The following is a 16,079-nucleotide window of genomic DNA, read 5'->3' on the forward strand; positions in this document are numbered from 1 at the left end:
TGAGTAAAATATATCTAGAGCTGATATGTCAGGAAATAAGGGTATTGCACATTCTGGAGCTGTAACTGTTGTCTATCAAAAGAATTAAAACAGGGCTTCCCTGGTGGCGCAGTGGTTGAGAGTCCGCCTGCCGATGCAGGGGACACGGGTTCGTGCCCCGGTCCGGGAAGATCCCGCATGCCGCGGAGCGGCTGGGCCCGTGGGCCATGGCCGCTGAGCCTGCGCGTCCGGAGCCTGTGCTCCGCAATGGGAGAGGCCGCGACAGTGAGAGGCCCGCGTACCGCAAAAAAAAAAAGAATTAAAACAGAAATATCAAAAACTGTCCTTGGCCTGGGGTTGGAGCAAGAAGGGTGGGACAACATTAGCTTCGCATCCTAGGCTCTTGTGAACTTTATAATTTGTTGAAATGAGCATGCGTTATAAATGTAATTTTAATAAAAAGATAATAAAATGTTAAATTATAAAGAGAACTTCAAGGTTTCTTTCCGGATCTTTTCTAGGGATAATAACAAACTAATATCGGAGTAATCAAATAATCCCCATATATGAAAAGAAAAAAAAAAGGTCAGCTTTTACAAATCCGTTTTTCCTGTTCAGTTTGTACCTTTGCTTGTACCTGACTCAGCTTTCCCAGTTTGGAATATCACTCTGGGGTGGAATCCTAGTAAAATCCCTTTATAACTCCTGAGTGGATTGGAGGCTTATAGCTCCACAAGTTACATTCCATTTTGGCATCCTCAGGATATCAGCTCTAACTGTTCAACTAAATCAGACATCACTTGACAGAGATGAGCCAATATTCACAGGTTGATTTTGTAAAGCATTTAGCTGTGAGTAGAAAAAGACCCTAAAAGGTGTTTAAAATCAAATAAGCCCTCAATGAACACAAGAATCTTCACTTACACTTACCACTCTATAGAGAATCAATTGTGGGACTTCCCTGGTGGCGCAGTGGCTGGGAATCTGCCTGCCGATGCAGGGCACACAGGTTCGAGCCCTGGTCCGGGAAGATCCCACATGCCGCGGAGCAACTAAGCCCGTGTGCCACAGCTACTGAGCCTACACTCTAGAGCCCACAAGCCACAACTACTGAGCCTGCGCCCTAGAGTCCGTGCTCCGCAACAAGAGAAGCCACTGCAATGAGAAGCCCGCACCCTGAAACGAAGAGTAGCCCCCGCTCGCTGCAACTAGAGAAAGCCCGTGTGCAGCAACGAAGACCCAACGCAGCCAAAAATAAATAAATAAATAAATGTATTAAAAAAAAAAAAAAAGAATCAATTGCTTTCACAGACATAGAAAATGAACTTATGGCTACCAAAGGGGGAAGGGGAGGGATAAATTAGGAGCTTGGGATCCACAGATACGCACTGCAATATAAGATAGATAAACAACAAGGACCTACCGTAGAACACAGGGAGCTATAGTCAGCATCCTGTAATGACCTATAATGGAAAAGATTCTGAAGAAAGAATATATATGTATATATATACATTATATATAAAACTGAATCACTCTGCTGAACACCCGGAACATTGTAAATCAACTATACTTCAATTGTTTTAAAAAAAGCTTAAAAAAAGAATCAATTGCTTTAATTCTTTGCATATCACCGTAACCCACTGTTGTTTCCCATGCGAAAAGCCTCTCCTCCAATTTCAGAACACAACAAGGCCACCTGCAATATTAATTTCTAAAAGAAAAAAACCACTTTTTTAGGAATATTTACTTTAAAGCATGAAATTCTTTATGAGCTTATCTACAAAACAGAAATAGAGTTACATATGTCAAAACAAATTTATGGTTTCCAAATGGTAAGGGGTGGGAGGGGAGGGATAAATTGGGAGATTGGGATCGACACATACACACTACTATATGTAAAACAGATAACTAATAAGGACCTACTGTATAGCACAGGGAGCTCTACCCAATACTCTGTAATGACCTACATGGGAAAAGAATCTAAAAAAAGAGTGGATATACGTATACGTATAACTAATTCACTTTTGCTGTACACCGGAAACTAACACAATATTGTAAATCAACTATACCCCAATAAAAATTTTTAAAAATGAAATTCTTTAAAAATACAAATAAAACTTAAAACCAAGCTATTTTTGTGTTTTTTTTTGGTTTTTTTGAATTTTATTTATTTTTTTATACAGCAGGTTCTTATTAGTTATCCATTTTATACATATTAGTGTATACATGTCAATCCCAATCTCCCAATTCATCCCACCACCACCCACGTCCCCCTCCACTTTCCCCCGTTGGTGTCCATACGTTTGTTCTCTACCTCTGTGTCTCTATTTCTGCCCTGCAAACCGGTTCATCTCATAACACCTAAGCCATCAGATTAGACAGGGAAAAAAAGAAAACGAAGCTCCAACTTCTCAGAATCTATTTCTACCTCGGCTCTTGTAAAACTAGGCTGGCAGTCAAATAAAGCAGTACTCGGGGAGAACTACTTTACCTTGGTCTCAGATATTATTAGCTATGTAGGACAAGTAAGGATACGACACACATCTTTAGTGTGGCTGATGCCTCCAAGGTCATGAACTTCAAAACCCATCACAGGATGCAGAATGCGGAGCCTCTAGCCAACCTGCATCCGGGTCTCACTCCCAACCCCACCAAGTGCCCGCCACCCACTCGTGTCGGGAACTCCCGTGACAGGAGAGCCCATGCTTCCACACTATATCACCCTGGAGGACCTCGACGAGGCGCCAATCACAGCCCTAATATCAGACTCTGTTTAACAGAGTTTCTAATTGGAATCTTCATATTCGAGACAGAAGGCAGCAGCAAAGAAATCCATGCCTAGAGTCACGCTCACCTGGTGACTCATTAAGAGAGAAAACTTCAGAAAATCTGAACACTAATAGCAGGAGACTTGCATGAAAGGAACAAGGCTGTGCTGTTACCAAAAAGAATGGATTTTTCAAGAACATCCTATTGGAGCAGATTTCCAAAAAGGCAGGTCTATAAGGCAGGTCTATATACAGCAGGTCTCCTAGCTCTTCCTCTGTGGGGTGGAGAGTGCAAGTGCGGACCACTCACCCCGTTCATAGGTGGGCCACTTCACAGTCTAGCGAGCACGCTCCCAGACACTTGAGAACACGTGGCCACCAATATGAAATATTAAGTTCCATAACCAAGCATGAAACGGACTCACATTTAAGAAAAATCTATGCAAATGACCCCAAACTTCCCTTGAACCTTTCATGACCTGGACTCAGTTCCTTGTTCCTGTGAACCATCAGAAGATGGAGAAGAGGGACTTCCCTGGCGGTCCAGTAGTTAAGACTCCGCGTTTGCACTGCAAGGGCTGTGGGTTTGATCCCTGGTCATAGAACTAGGACCCCGCATGATGCAGAAAAAAAAAAAAAAACGAAGATGGAGAAGAAAGGGAAGGAGCATTTTCAGCAGCCTCGATGTACACGAAAATGCCAACTAAAACTTCTGCCTGCCCTAGATCAGAGGGCATGCCTCTAAAAACCCAGAAAACCTATTTTTTACAAGTTTCTTAGACTTTACGGGCAGGAACTGTGTGCCGGATGAGAGCCACTGAGGACGCTCGGGTTCCATCGGTCAGGTGGCGGGGGGCGTGGTGACATGACCGGTGACAAAGCCTATCTGTGCACCCCCTCGGGAGCCGCAACAGCGTATGCAAGCACACATTACCGGAGGGCCCTGGAAAGCTTGGCTGACATGTTAGCAAGGGTAATGATCAACTCATGTGACATCCGTCCCCCCAGAAGTCAAAAATTCAGGGGAACATTTCAGATTGCAGTTCAGAACTCCTCATAAATTAATGGAAGTCAGACATGAAAGTTTATAACAGCTGGAACAGGTCAAGCGGAAAGAAAATGCGGCATTGGGATATGCGTTATGTGAATTTCCTAGAGTCCATGCATTTGGTATTTGGAAGGAAGAAGGGAAATGTTAATTAGGAGAAATTTCATACCGGATTTAAATTTGCCATGGAGTCAGAGCTCTATTGTAAAACCCCGCTGGAATCAGAAATCACCCTCCCCGGACCCGGGTCGTGCCTTTCATCCTGCTATTTTATACTTGTTGATATGGGACTTAACTGTTTGCATGCGTTGCTTCATGCGCTCTCTCCCCAGAATATATAATCAAGAGCCAGGGTCATACTTTGTATTTCTACTGTGTGTGGTGCTAAGTTAACACTGGGGAATCAATAAAAATATCTAAGTCATCCCTCTGCATTCTCTAAAAACCTTAAAGCCATTGTCCATAATTTTTAGACTGCTCTAGTTATAAGTACCTCAGGGGATGGTAGTCACCCTTGAAAGTCTCCACATTAACGTTTCTTATTCTCCTGATACAGGGGAAGCATTAGTACAACTTGTATCTTTATTACCAGATCCAGATTTATCTCAAGTCAGATCAAGTCCCCTGAACTGTAACCCTATGCAGATAGGGTCTGATACTCACATTTTAAAGCAAACATCAGTCTTGCCTGCAGGTCCTTGAGAGAAAGGGATCCCCCTGGTCCCCTCCTTGACTGTCTTCATGCATTTGCTTCTGTCTTTTCTTTCCTTGGCATGTATTTCCTCATTTGAGTCTCCATGTGTCTCTTTAGCCTGCACTGGCTCTGTTATTCGTATTCAGTCCTTTTCATCTTTCCTCATAAATCATTCCTCCAGCTTCTTAATCAGGCTTAACTGCTGTTCCCCAGGATTCTTTCAGTGTATCTGAGACACCAAAGCCAGGAGACCAGGAACTGCCCATATCAGTGGGACAAGAAGATGTCTTTGTGTGAAAAGACTATGGTTCTCTCTCTCTCTCCCTCTCCGATATAAATATTCCAAGCATACTTATAAATAAGGGATGCTCCTTCCCTGCCACTTCCTCCCCTGGGTGGGGCAGCGGGGTCCACTGCTCTGATGTCACAGGAGAAAACAGGTGAGGGATGGCACGGTGGCCTCAGTGCAGCTGGAGGAGCTGTCCCCAGACTGGCCTAGGTGGGTCCAGATACTGCATTATTCTGGTGACACGGGAAAGCCCCAGTTACTTACAGAGGCTGCTCTTCAGAATGGAGTTCACATAACGAATCCATCTTTGATCCAACAGGCAGCCTATGGCCCCAAAGCCCCTGCAGGTATGGGGGAAACAGGGACACGGTGGGGAGACAGAGACACAAGTAGGAGAGCAGTGCACGTGGGGCCTCCCTCACTGGTTCCCAAGCCCTGGGCCGTGGAATCCAGACTCCAACTGGCTCTGGGAGCAAGCCACATGATCACTCCAGATCTCAGCCTCAGTTAATGCAGGTGCCAAATGCGTTTGTGCGAAAACTAAATGAGATCGTGTTATGGGGTCCTTAGCCCAGCGCCTGGCACGCGATAAATGCTCCACTCATGGGCCTGTGGTGACTGCCACTGTTTCCCCACACACTTATCCCCCCAAAATAGAGACACAGAGAGGACCAGGAGGCCTCCCCATATTCAGGTCATAGGTAACTTCCAATTCTTTGGAAGAGTCTCAGCTGAGAAGCAATGTCTCCTTCTCTCCCATGTAGCCACGCCTGGAACATAGCGAGGGCAGAGGAAGCACCGAGCACACCTGTGTTCTCCATGCTCGGATCTGACAGTCCAGACCTGGAGACCCGCGTGGCAGGCAGCCTGCCCTGCCAAGACCCTCCAGACCCTTGCCGGTCACCATTGGCAACACCACCATCCAGTTCTGGAAGAATCCCTAAGTTCCCTGCAGAGCCAGCCTGCCCAGGCCCTTGTATAGACCTGGACTGCCATTGTGAAGTCTCAGCAGTTATGGGGCATGAGTTAAGGATTTGAGCTCTGGAGGCAAACTCCGTAAGTTCGAATATTGGTTCGGCCACTTTGAACCAGGTAAAAATGGACAAGTGACTTAGCCTTCCTGGACCCCAGTTTCCTCAACTGTCCCTGGGGAAAATCATGGCGGCCTCTCATAAGGTTGTTGCGGGGATTTAATGAATTCAAGGACAAAGCCCATGCCATATGGCACACAGTGAGGGCTCGATTTCTGCCCGCTATAATTTCTAAGCCAGAGGGACCAGTCCCCACCTGGGCTACTGCAACACCTCTTGACAGCTGTCTCCCTAATTCTATACTCCGCCCCTTCAGGACAATCCCCACACACCAGCCAGAGCGATATCCCTCCAGTAAAAAATCAAATCACGGGCTTCCCTGGTGGCGCAGTGGTTGGGAGTCCGCCTGCCGATGCACGGGACACGGGTTCGTGCCCCAGTCCGGGAAGATCCCACATGCTGCGGAGCGGCTGGGCCCGTGAGCCATGGCCGCTGAGCCCGCGCGTCCGGAGCCTGTGCTCCGCAGCGGGAGAGGCCACAACAGTGAGAGGCCCGTGTACCACACAAAAAAAACCCCAAAACAAACCAACAAACAAAAAAATCACATCACGTCACTCCCTCCACTGGCTTTCCATTTGCCTACAAAGATCCCCTCACGCATCTCCGCCACCTGCCCACCACACCCACCTTCTCTCTGCTCCAGGACGTGGCCGTGGCAAACCCGCGAATTCCACTCTTTAAGTGGAATGCTCTCCCCTTGGACCTTCCCAAGGTTGACTCCTTTTTATCACTTGGGTCTCAGCTGCAAAAACACCACCCAGGAAGGCCTTCCCTGTTCTGCCTGCCCATTCCAAGGTACCATGCTCCACCCCGAATCTCTCCCCAGCACACCACCTGTTTTAGTGGACTCAGAGCACCCACTGTGCTCTCTTTGTTGATGTCTCCGCCCCTGTGTTTGGTGTGTGTATCTCCTCTGGCTGGAATGTGGGCTCCACGAAAGCCTGGACCTGATTGGTCTTGGCAAATGCTGGCCCCTCAGGACCTAGACAGTGCCTGACTTATAGCAGACTCTCAAAACGATGCATGGAATTTTTGAAATGAGAACGAAGATCAGGCATCATGTACCCAGTGGAGTAAGACTCGAAGCAGGGGCATGATCAGAATAGCTGGGGACACTGGAGGCACTCAGGTGCCTTCAACTGCTCATTGACCATCTCTCTATATCATCATTTGTGGAATATGATGGGCAAAAATTATGCTTAAGACATCATTAAAGATAAAACACAGAGGCTATATAGAAATGCATCCCACAGCATTACATGCTATGGGATGTACATCCTGTACATTAAGTATAGGAGTGAACCACACATTTGCTCAAAAGAGTCAACCTATGTGGTCAGATTTGTCGAGCCAAGCTGGAATCACAGATGCTGGGGGAGAGTGGGGTGGGGGTGGGGGATGATGGCATCCTATGACATTCCTTACTTTAAGGGGAAAAACAGGGATTGGGGAGGAAATCTGAAACCCTGCCGAATTCGAATGCAGGTTTATTTCACGAAAGCAAATGGAAAGAAGAGGTGGTGTCTGTTTCCCAGGACGCTCCGGGCACACTTGTCTGTTCCTCTCTACACCAGAAAGCAGGCCCCCGTTTGATCCCACTCACAAGTCACAAGCACAGTCAGGATGCAGATTTGGGGCCCCCCCAAGTGGACGAGCAAACACCCAGCCTCCTAGAGTAGGCTTCCTCTGACCTACACAATGCCCACTGAGTGGCCCCGCAGCCCTCCATGGAGAGGCCCGGCTCCTCCTCAGGGGTCCTCCATCTCCCCTAAGACCATTTCTGTCCAGGCCAGATTGCGGGCTTATCCCACCCCTGGAAGTCTTTGTTCTCATTTTCTCCCAGTGGTATTAGCTACTGGATTTCCCAGCTGAATTTCACTTTGTTATTTCTGGCCCCTCTCGCCGACCTTGCCATGGGCCCTTTGCACAATTCCTCTAGCTCAACTGACGCTAGGGGATTTGCGTTTTTCAATGAAATAAAACTCAAGGTTTTTTATTTCATGGTGAATCTTATATGCTGAAGTTAAAACGTGTCTGGCTACAGAACATTCCTGATTCACTGGAAATGAAACCACATTTATTTCCCAATGTTTGGGATTTGTACCTTGAGACCCAGCTATTGTGATTATCAGGGTTACCTAATACAGAAAAGCTCAGAAGTTGGAGAACAAGTAGAAATGGATTTTGTTGTCTTTGAAAGAAAATATAACACACGACTCAAGGGAAGCAGCGGCACGTCCTTGAGGACCACGGGATAAGAAGTCAGCCAGAGAAGTCGGGAGGGGCTGGGGATGGAATCACAGTGGCAAATCAGAAAGAGGAGGTGAATTAAACTCCGTGACAAATCCTGGGCTGGTGATGGGAAGCATAGTTACCCAAAGATCTGCTTAAATATGCAAAGGCCATGAAACAAGTCTTAGGGCTCACCGTGGATTCATGCAGAAGAGGATCAGCTCCCAGGGAGCCCACTGGCCTGCACCTCTTCAGCCTGTCTCCTGCCACTCCCTGACCTGAGCTCCACCCACCAACCCCAGAGTCCTCGTGGGTCCTCACGAGTGACATGTTTTCCTTTGGTCTCCACGCCTTCAAAAACATTCCTCTCTACCTCTCTATCACAGGTAGAGACGTCACTTCCTCCCGGAAGCCTTCCTGACCCATCAAGTCTGGGTGAGGTATGTGTGATACCTTCTCTTCAGGGGCCCTGCATCTGTCTTTTATGATACATCCTTTGTGCTGACTTTAGGCAAGGGCTTATCTACTTGCCTTATTGTCCCATTGGCCTGAAGCTCCATGGAAGCAACGACCTTGTTCCTTCTGTCCAACACTTGTTAGCACTTAAGAGACACTCAGTAAGCATGATTCACTCACAAATGACTGACAGGGGAACCAAAAATACAAACAGCTCAATGAGTCAAGAACTTTCTTCATTTTTTTCTAAGAGGAAGAAACTCATCAAAAACTGAGGTTCACAAAAAGCCAGGAGGCCCCCGCCCAAAGAAGGGAAGATATTAGGAAGATAAGAACAATGCATTTTAGGAGAGACCCAATGTAGAGACTCACATGTAAAAGCTAAAAGGATTGAAAGTTGGATACTTTTCAAAGAGTTCCACAAGAATCCAAACTCTATCAGAACATAAGAAGGACAGAGCCATAAAATGCCAGATCGGTTGCCCTATATTAAACCAAACTGCACAAGGCACAAAGAGAAAAATCCAGCCCTTTCACTAAGTGGGATGAAGATACAGCACAGATTTATAGGTACAAGATCAAGAAAGCTAAAGCAAGGCAGGAGATGCAGCTTTCAAGAGACATCAAAGGTAACATTCTTTAATTATACAACAAAGAGGAGGGGGCCAAGGATAATGTTGCCTCTGTTAGAAAGTAGGCTGGAAAGCTGTTAGCAGATAGCTATGAAATGGCAGGCATTGCTGTGTTTCTCGTGCTTTTTCTCAAGGAAGGAGGGAGGGACGGGGCGAGGGAAAGAAATCATAAGCAACTAAAAACATTGCCGCTTGTGTTGGGTGTCGGGCGGGTGGCCAAATTAGAAAAGGAAAATAATTCCAAGGAATATTTAAACAACTGGATTCACGATCCCGATCTATTTGTCGATGGAGGATTCCACTACCATGGATTACACGCATACTTGCACACTAACGAGTGGGAAAGATGTTACCGAAATCATGAATTGCCTAGAGGTTACTGCAGATAAGACGAAATCACCGAAATTTGCTAAAGGGGAAAACACATATCATGCTCACCTTAACTACAGGAAAAGGTACCTATCCCTTCGATTTTAGACAGGCTTCAGAACACACAGGAGGGGTGAATCTCCTGTGAGAATCTCGTGGTGTTGACAAGGAGTTGGTCCTCATCCAACTCTGGGAGCAAAGTGGCAATCTCCTCCAAAGTACCACATCCCACCTCGTCTGAGCATCCTGGCAGCTTTAAATGTGCTACAGGTAGGCAGAAGCAAATATTCTTGATGTTTATAAATGTATAGATGTGTTATAAACACTTTAAACCCTGCTCACGTTCGTTCAGAAGGGATGGGGGAGCGGAGTAGGTGTGGATCAGAGGTTGCATATAGTGGGTGAATTATAAACTGGATGAAGAAGATGCAGTCTCTTCAGTTTGTCAAGGAGCCACCTCTGACCGGCAGGCTCTGGACTAACTTCGTCTCCGGTGTGACTGAGGCCAAGCAAGGAACCGCTCACCCCTTCTCTGCATTAACGAGCCCTCCCAGTCCTGCCTAGGAACTCTGGTGGATAGAAGAACAAAGCACTGCCCGGACTATCACCTTATCCTAAAGGAGATCAGGCCAACATACACGGACAACCCAAGGATAGAGCTGTGACGTGTTTCAGGGTGAGAGGTGCACGTGAACTTGGAGGGCAGGGTAGGCAAATATCCTTGTGAGATGGGACTTAGAGAAGTCTTTCACAGGAAGTGAATACGTAGGACTTGAAGGTGAGGAGGAAAGCCAAGAATTATTCTGGGAGGACAACAGTGTGAGCAGGGCGGCCTGAGCAGTGGACCTCAGGAGCCAGACTTGCCTGCAGGGGGCACTATTTGGACAACAGAGGGTGAGAGGGCAGGGCCAGAGAACCAACAGGCCAACTGGTTCTCTCTAGAACATCATCTCCCCTTGCCTTTCCTTTCTATTCCTCTCCTGGAGGAATGGCCTTCAGGCTTCTCCCTGGTCCCCTCTAATAAGTATGTCCTAGTAAGTAATTCAATGGATAAAATCAATAGCTCATTTTCCCAAAGGTCACAGTGCTTCTCTCCGCATTGGGTCCCAGTTTCAGTCGTTATCTCAGAAGACCCATGCGTGGAATCACAGTCACGTCAAGTATGAGAGTAGTCAAGATTCAGCGGGGTGAGTGGAATCTGAAGCCCCCTAAAAGTGATTCCTAAATTTCTACCGCTTTCTGCAGAGTTGCACTGCAATGTAGCTCTGTAAAAAAAAAGAAAAAAATCTATGGAACTGGCTCACTGTTGCTGGTCTTAAAACATTACCTCCAGGTTGTTGAAAGAAAGCTTGGATCCTTACATTGAATTTCTAAGAGGACAAAAATTAACAGGGAGCTATTCTTAAGTTCACGAGTCAGTTTTGCAAAACTTCCTAGACTTGCTTGCATCTCCCCACTCCAGCTTCCCTACAATTCACGACGACCAGCCCAGGATACAAGACACCTAGCAAAGCCCCTAGAGTATGACCCAACATCAGTCTTTCTGGTAAAACCCTCTAGTTTTCAAGAGGGGGAAGAAAAAAAAACAATGCCAACCCTCCTGATTGGCTTGTCAACTGTTCTCCAAAGACAGAAACGACAGCCTGGATGAGAAGAGAACTGTGTGCTTGGGGAACTGTCACTGCCTTTGCAGTTTGGTCAACACCAAACTGTTCACTTGTGCCTCGTAGGCATCTTTGTCTTTCACAGCCTCCAGATGACACTCCAAGAGTAAAAGAAATGTGAGCAGGTACGTCTATTAAGTATGTAAAATACACCTCTTCCCTTCCCCTCACTTAGAAAACGTATTTCTAAAGAGTGTGGAAAGTCACCCAGTATAAAGACAGACAGGTAGAAGAAACATCTTCCATGCCCTTTTTTTCCCTAGCACATCAGAAGGCAAGTGGGCGCAGCACATCAGCTTTCCACAGAAGACAAATGCCAGCCAATTAAAAATTCAGTTTCTTTTCTTTAAGCTAATTCCTCAGGTTTTGCTAATTAGCAACTAATAGTTCTGTCATCCGAGCTGGGAAACATAAGGAAGAATACCAGCGGTATGTTTTCAATCAAAGCATTTACATGGAGGAATGAATCATATTTTCCAGGAGGAATTACTGCTTGGGAGCAGTTGGGGGCAAAAGGAAAGCAGTCTTCACACAACTATAAAACCGTAAAAGAGACCTGAAATTTTAGAAAAGGGGGCATCTTTCTAAACCCTCCCCGCCTTTAACAAAACCAGCAGGGGATCTGTATGACATGACTGGTGATTCCAAGAAACTCCCCACCAAGACCCCTGCAGGGACCGTTAAAAAACTGGACTCCGCACAGTGAGACAGAAGACAATGCAACACATGTTTTCTGTAATGGGGAAGAGAATAAAAGTTAAGTGTCGGCCAGGGTACAGGAATGCTTTAACTATTATGTCACCTGCCTTGTAAGTTTATAAAAGGAGAAATGCACAGTGGTTAAGTGAAGGCAGGGGGGTGGGTGATGGTGGTTTGAAATATCTGGCTACAGATGAAGCAGGAGCAGAATAAAACTGCTGAGAAATCTTTGGGCCAGACATGGGGATCCTTATCCTGACTCCAGAACAAGTAGGTCAGATTCCCCAAACCTGGCCCCTCCCGTGCTCTCCCCAATTATAAAGCGCTAGTGATCCTGCAGCAGCCAGCCTGTCAGCACCACCCCAGGTCTGAGCCATGCAGCTTGAACATCAACTTTCCTGCCTTGACATACACCCCATCCGCAGCTACCCTTGGCGAGACAAACCCCCCAATCCCCCAGTGAGGATTTTATTCCAAACACATGTTGCAAATGTTTGAAGTGCCCGCTATCCTGGGGTTTTCTTTTTCTTTTTTTTAAGTGAAACCCACAAAACCGAAAATACTTTGAATCCCGCCTAAGTGCAATTTGTGAAGATGCAACATTGCCTACCCAAATATAACAGAGTGTTGTGCAATAAAAATTTTACAGATGTCCTTCTGAGGGGAAAAGCGATTTTCCCTTTTCCGGTCTTACAGGAAGCCTGCCCACACGTTAGAAATACAAAGTTAGTATATATAGAAGCACAAATTAGGCATCTTGGAACGTCCGCATTTTCCAACCACAGAGAAACGCAGGAATTACTGTGAGAGTTCACATGCCCAGATACACTGGATTAGAGGAGTCTTTCCCCTCTGACCGTCTGGTGGGGCTGGCAGACGACTCAAAGGAAAAGGGAATGGCCTGAAAAGATGCTCTGAACCGTCAAAGGAACCGTCACTGCTACCGAAGGTCTGCAATGAACTTATGTTCTTGACAAGGCTGCCGACTGAGACAAGGTAAAGAAACGTGGCCAAACTTTTACGTCTCATTTTAAAAAGAGGGTACTTTTCTCACACACTAAAAGATTCTTAGAAGATGTGTCAGTTTCAGCTTCCCATCGGTCGCTTATCTGTATAATTAAATCCACGTTAGGTGGATAAATATTATTACAAGGTACCTAAAAAAACATTCTTTTTACTGGTAGAAGATTAAATAATCCAACAGGGTTCTAGAAAAAATAAAGTCATATCCCACTGACCCCTTGAGGCTTAGTTTTAGGACATCTTTAAATTATTTACCATGAACACCTAACCCTATACTTTTTATTTTTCCACACGTATTAAGTTTGTACTTGTTACATAAAACACTTTCTGCTAGGAATTTAAAAGGTTAAAACTCCAACTCACGTAAGAGCTTTAAAATTTCTCTACTCCCCAAACAGGAAAAAAATGATAGTCTGTCCACTAAGGTTCATCGAGACAGGGTTCTGTCCAGAGGGCCACGGCACCCCTTGCTAACCGCACACCCTTTCCCTAAGGGTTACAATTCACTCCATCTGTAATCTGCATTTATAGAAGATGCTGACCTCAGGGACAGAGGAAAGCAGGTCTGGCGGAGAAAAGCTGGTCTGCACTGAACCGAACACAACTGCAGCTCCGATAAAAAACACGTCGGTTTGGAGAGTGAACGCATCACGTACAGATGGTGGTGAGGACATGGATGATGATGATGATGATGATGACGGAACGGAAGGAAGAGCAAGAAGGAGGAAGGAACAGGAGAAGGAAGATGAGGCAGAGGAGAAACAGCTACTGTAATGATTCCGATGCATTCGCCATGAGCCAGAGATGGTACTCAATATTTTATTGGCATTGTCTCGCTTAATTGTCACAAGGACGCCATGGGACTGGGGGTCTTACATCACTCCCATTCAACAGTTAGGAAGAGACCCTTAGAGGGACCTGAGAACACAAGCCTACTTGGCAACAGTCACACAGTTGGTAGGTGGCAAGGCTGGAACTTGAGTTGCCCTGGTTGCTGAGCTATAATCCCTAGGTCTCCCCATCCATACGTTGTATGTAACGATAGCGTTTATTCGTGTCCAATTGAGTGAGTACGTTGAGAGGGTGGGTCAAAATGGCACTTGTCATTTGGTGACAGACAACCTACCTCGCTTATAAATTACCGTGTGATTTTAACAGTGATTTGAAAATGCAGTGGGAAAAGCTGAAGCATAACCAACCTATGGGTGCGATGTCCCCTAAACAGGGTGACAATGAACAGTTCCAAGAGCCACCAAGAGTTCTTCAATGCCCTGGACTAGTTCGTACTCCACTGGAGGCCCGGGAGGGGGTGTCGCACACACGGACCACCGAGAGGGGATGAGGGCCTCAGGTGTGCAGATATCCCGGCCCCTCAAATGACGGGGAGAGAATTCAATGGGCAAACCGTTAGAACAAACGGGCCAAGAGCAAGCTGCAAGTTGGACGCCACAGACAGAAAGTTAGCAGTCATCTGCCTACTTCGGGCAACTGTCCTGACCAATTAACGACCTCACCAATTAGTGGGCATCTGGAATCGAAAACACAACACAAATATGAGATGGGGAAAGTCGGAAAGTTGTGTTCCCATCGAAGGGCAAAAAGAAGGCAGGCAGGGAACGTGTGGCGAATAATCTGGACTTGATCCTTTTTCAAAAGTAAGCGTACTCTCCGGGAATATTAATATAGGTCGAGAGTATGTACAGTCCCTCCAATTTTCTGCATGGATGAGATCTAATGCAGACCCATCCACAAAAATACAATGTAGAAAACTTAGGAATGTGCTCGGAGAAAAACCCTACCCACACTGCTGTAAACTCTCATTCCGAAAATAAAGGAGAAATAAAATAAGATGAAAGAAACCTCTAATGAGGGAAGGAAAGGAACATACACACTACACCTCCTCCTTATTTCTGTATCTGTAAAAGGAACAACTGTAGCCACAGGGCTGATAAGCACTTTTTTTTTTTTTTTTTTTTTTTTTTGGTATGCGGGCCTCTCACTGTTGTGGCCTCCCGTTGCGGAGCACAGGCTCCGGACGCACAGGCTCAGCGGCCATGGCTCACGGGCCCAGCCGCTCCGCGGCATGTGGGATCCTCCCGGACCGGGGCACGAACCCGTGTCCTCTGCATCGGCAGACGGACTCTCAACCACTGCGCCACTAGGGAAGCCCTGATAAGCACTTTTTAAACAGAGAAGTTGTAGCCTTTTTTTAAAAGCGAACAAGAAGCCATCAAACCTTTTCCTCCACGCCTCTGACCACTTAAAAGAAATCTCCCTCCGCTGAAGAAAATAATGTATCTTCCATCTTTACCAACAATATACTCTCGTTGTGGGGAGGAAGAAGCAGCATTTACTGAGACTTAAGGTTGTGCGAAGCTCTTTGATCTGCACCCTGATGAGTGAACATTCCCCTCTGCTTCAAGCCAACTAATGAAGGGATGAAATTAGCTTTTATCCTGGGCACTTTCTTGAGCCAAAAACCATGCACTAATCAGCTGTCCTCACTCATCAGTCATCTGGCTAACGACCTTTTGCCTTAAAACACTAAAATTTCTGAACGATGTGGAAAAAGGGAAACACAAACCAGTCCCCCCTCCCTGGAGCGCGATGGTTCATCTGGAGTTGGAGCCGGGAAGGTTAAACAGCAGGTCTGTATCCTGGCAAGGTGATAAATCTGTAATCAAGAGCTGCAAGCCTGGGCATCTCAATATGAACTTCATTACTCCACCACCAAATTACATTTTTTAAACTAGAACCAGGCCAGAAATAAACTGAACCCTTGTATATGTTCCTTTACATTCTGCCTTGGTAGAAAACCGTTGTGTAGGTGTGTTCGGAGCCCTAATTAATTTCTTAAACTTTCTGAGTGATGGAAAAGGAGCTTTCCGAGGTCTTCTGGCCTGCTGATTCCAGAAGAAAGTAGAACACAAAGAAAAATCTTCCATAGGAAGGAATTCAGCCTTGGCTGGTTAGAAGAGGTTTGTTCCTCCTCAAGAATGAAGCAAAAAAACAAACAAACACCAATCACTGCAAAGGGGAATGGCTGCCGTTAAAGACATCTGCTAATGCCTCCCACTTCAGTAACTGACCCCCTCTACCAGTTTTCCTCGAGCAGCATCTACTTGGGTGGAGCAA

The 16,079-nt window shown here is 46.1% G+C and overlaps 1 protein-coding gene across 1 annotated transcript in view; it reads right to left on the reverse strand.

Annotated features, from left to right (window-relative positions):
• GLI3 (GLI family zinc finger 3) overlaps window positions 1-16,079 on the reverse strand; it is a gene marked incomplete at its 5' end in the record, with an annotated part of 269,299 nt that overhangs the window by 171,641 nt on the left and 81,579 nt on the right. The window lies entirely within an intron of this gene.

This window comes from Hyperoodon ampullatus (assembly GCF_949752795.1).
Source record: "Hyperoodon ampullatus genome assembly, chromosome: 9".
Classification (NCBI taxonomy): Eukaryota; Metazoa; Chordata; class Mammalia; order Artiodactyla; family Ziphiidae; genus Hyperoodon; species Hyperoodon ampullatus.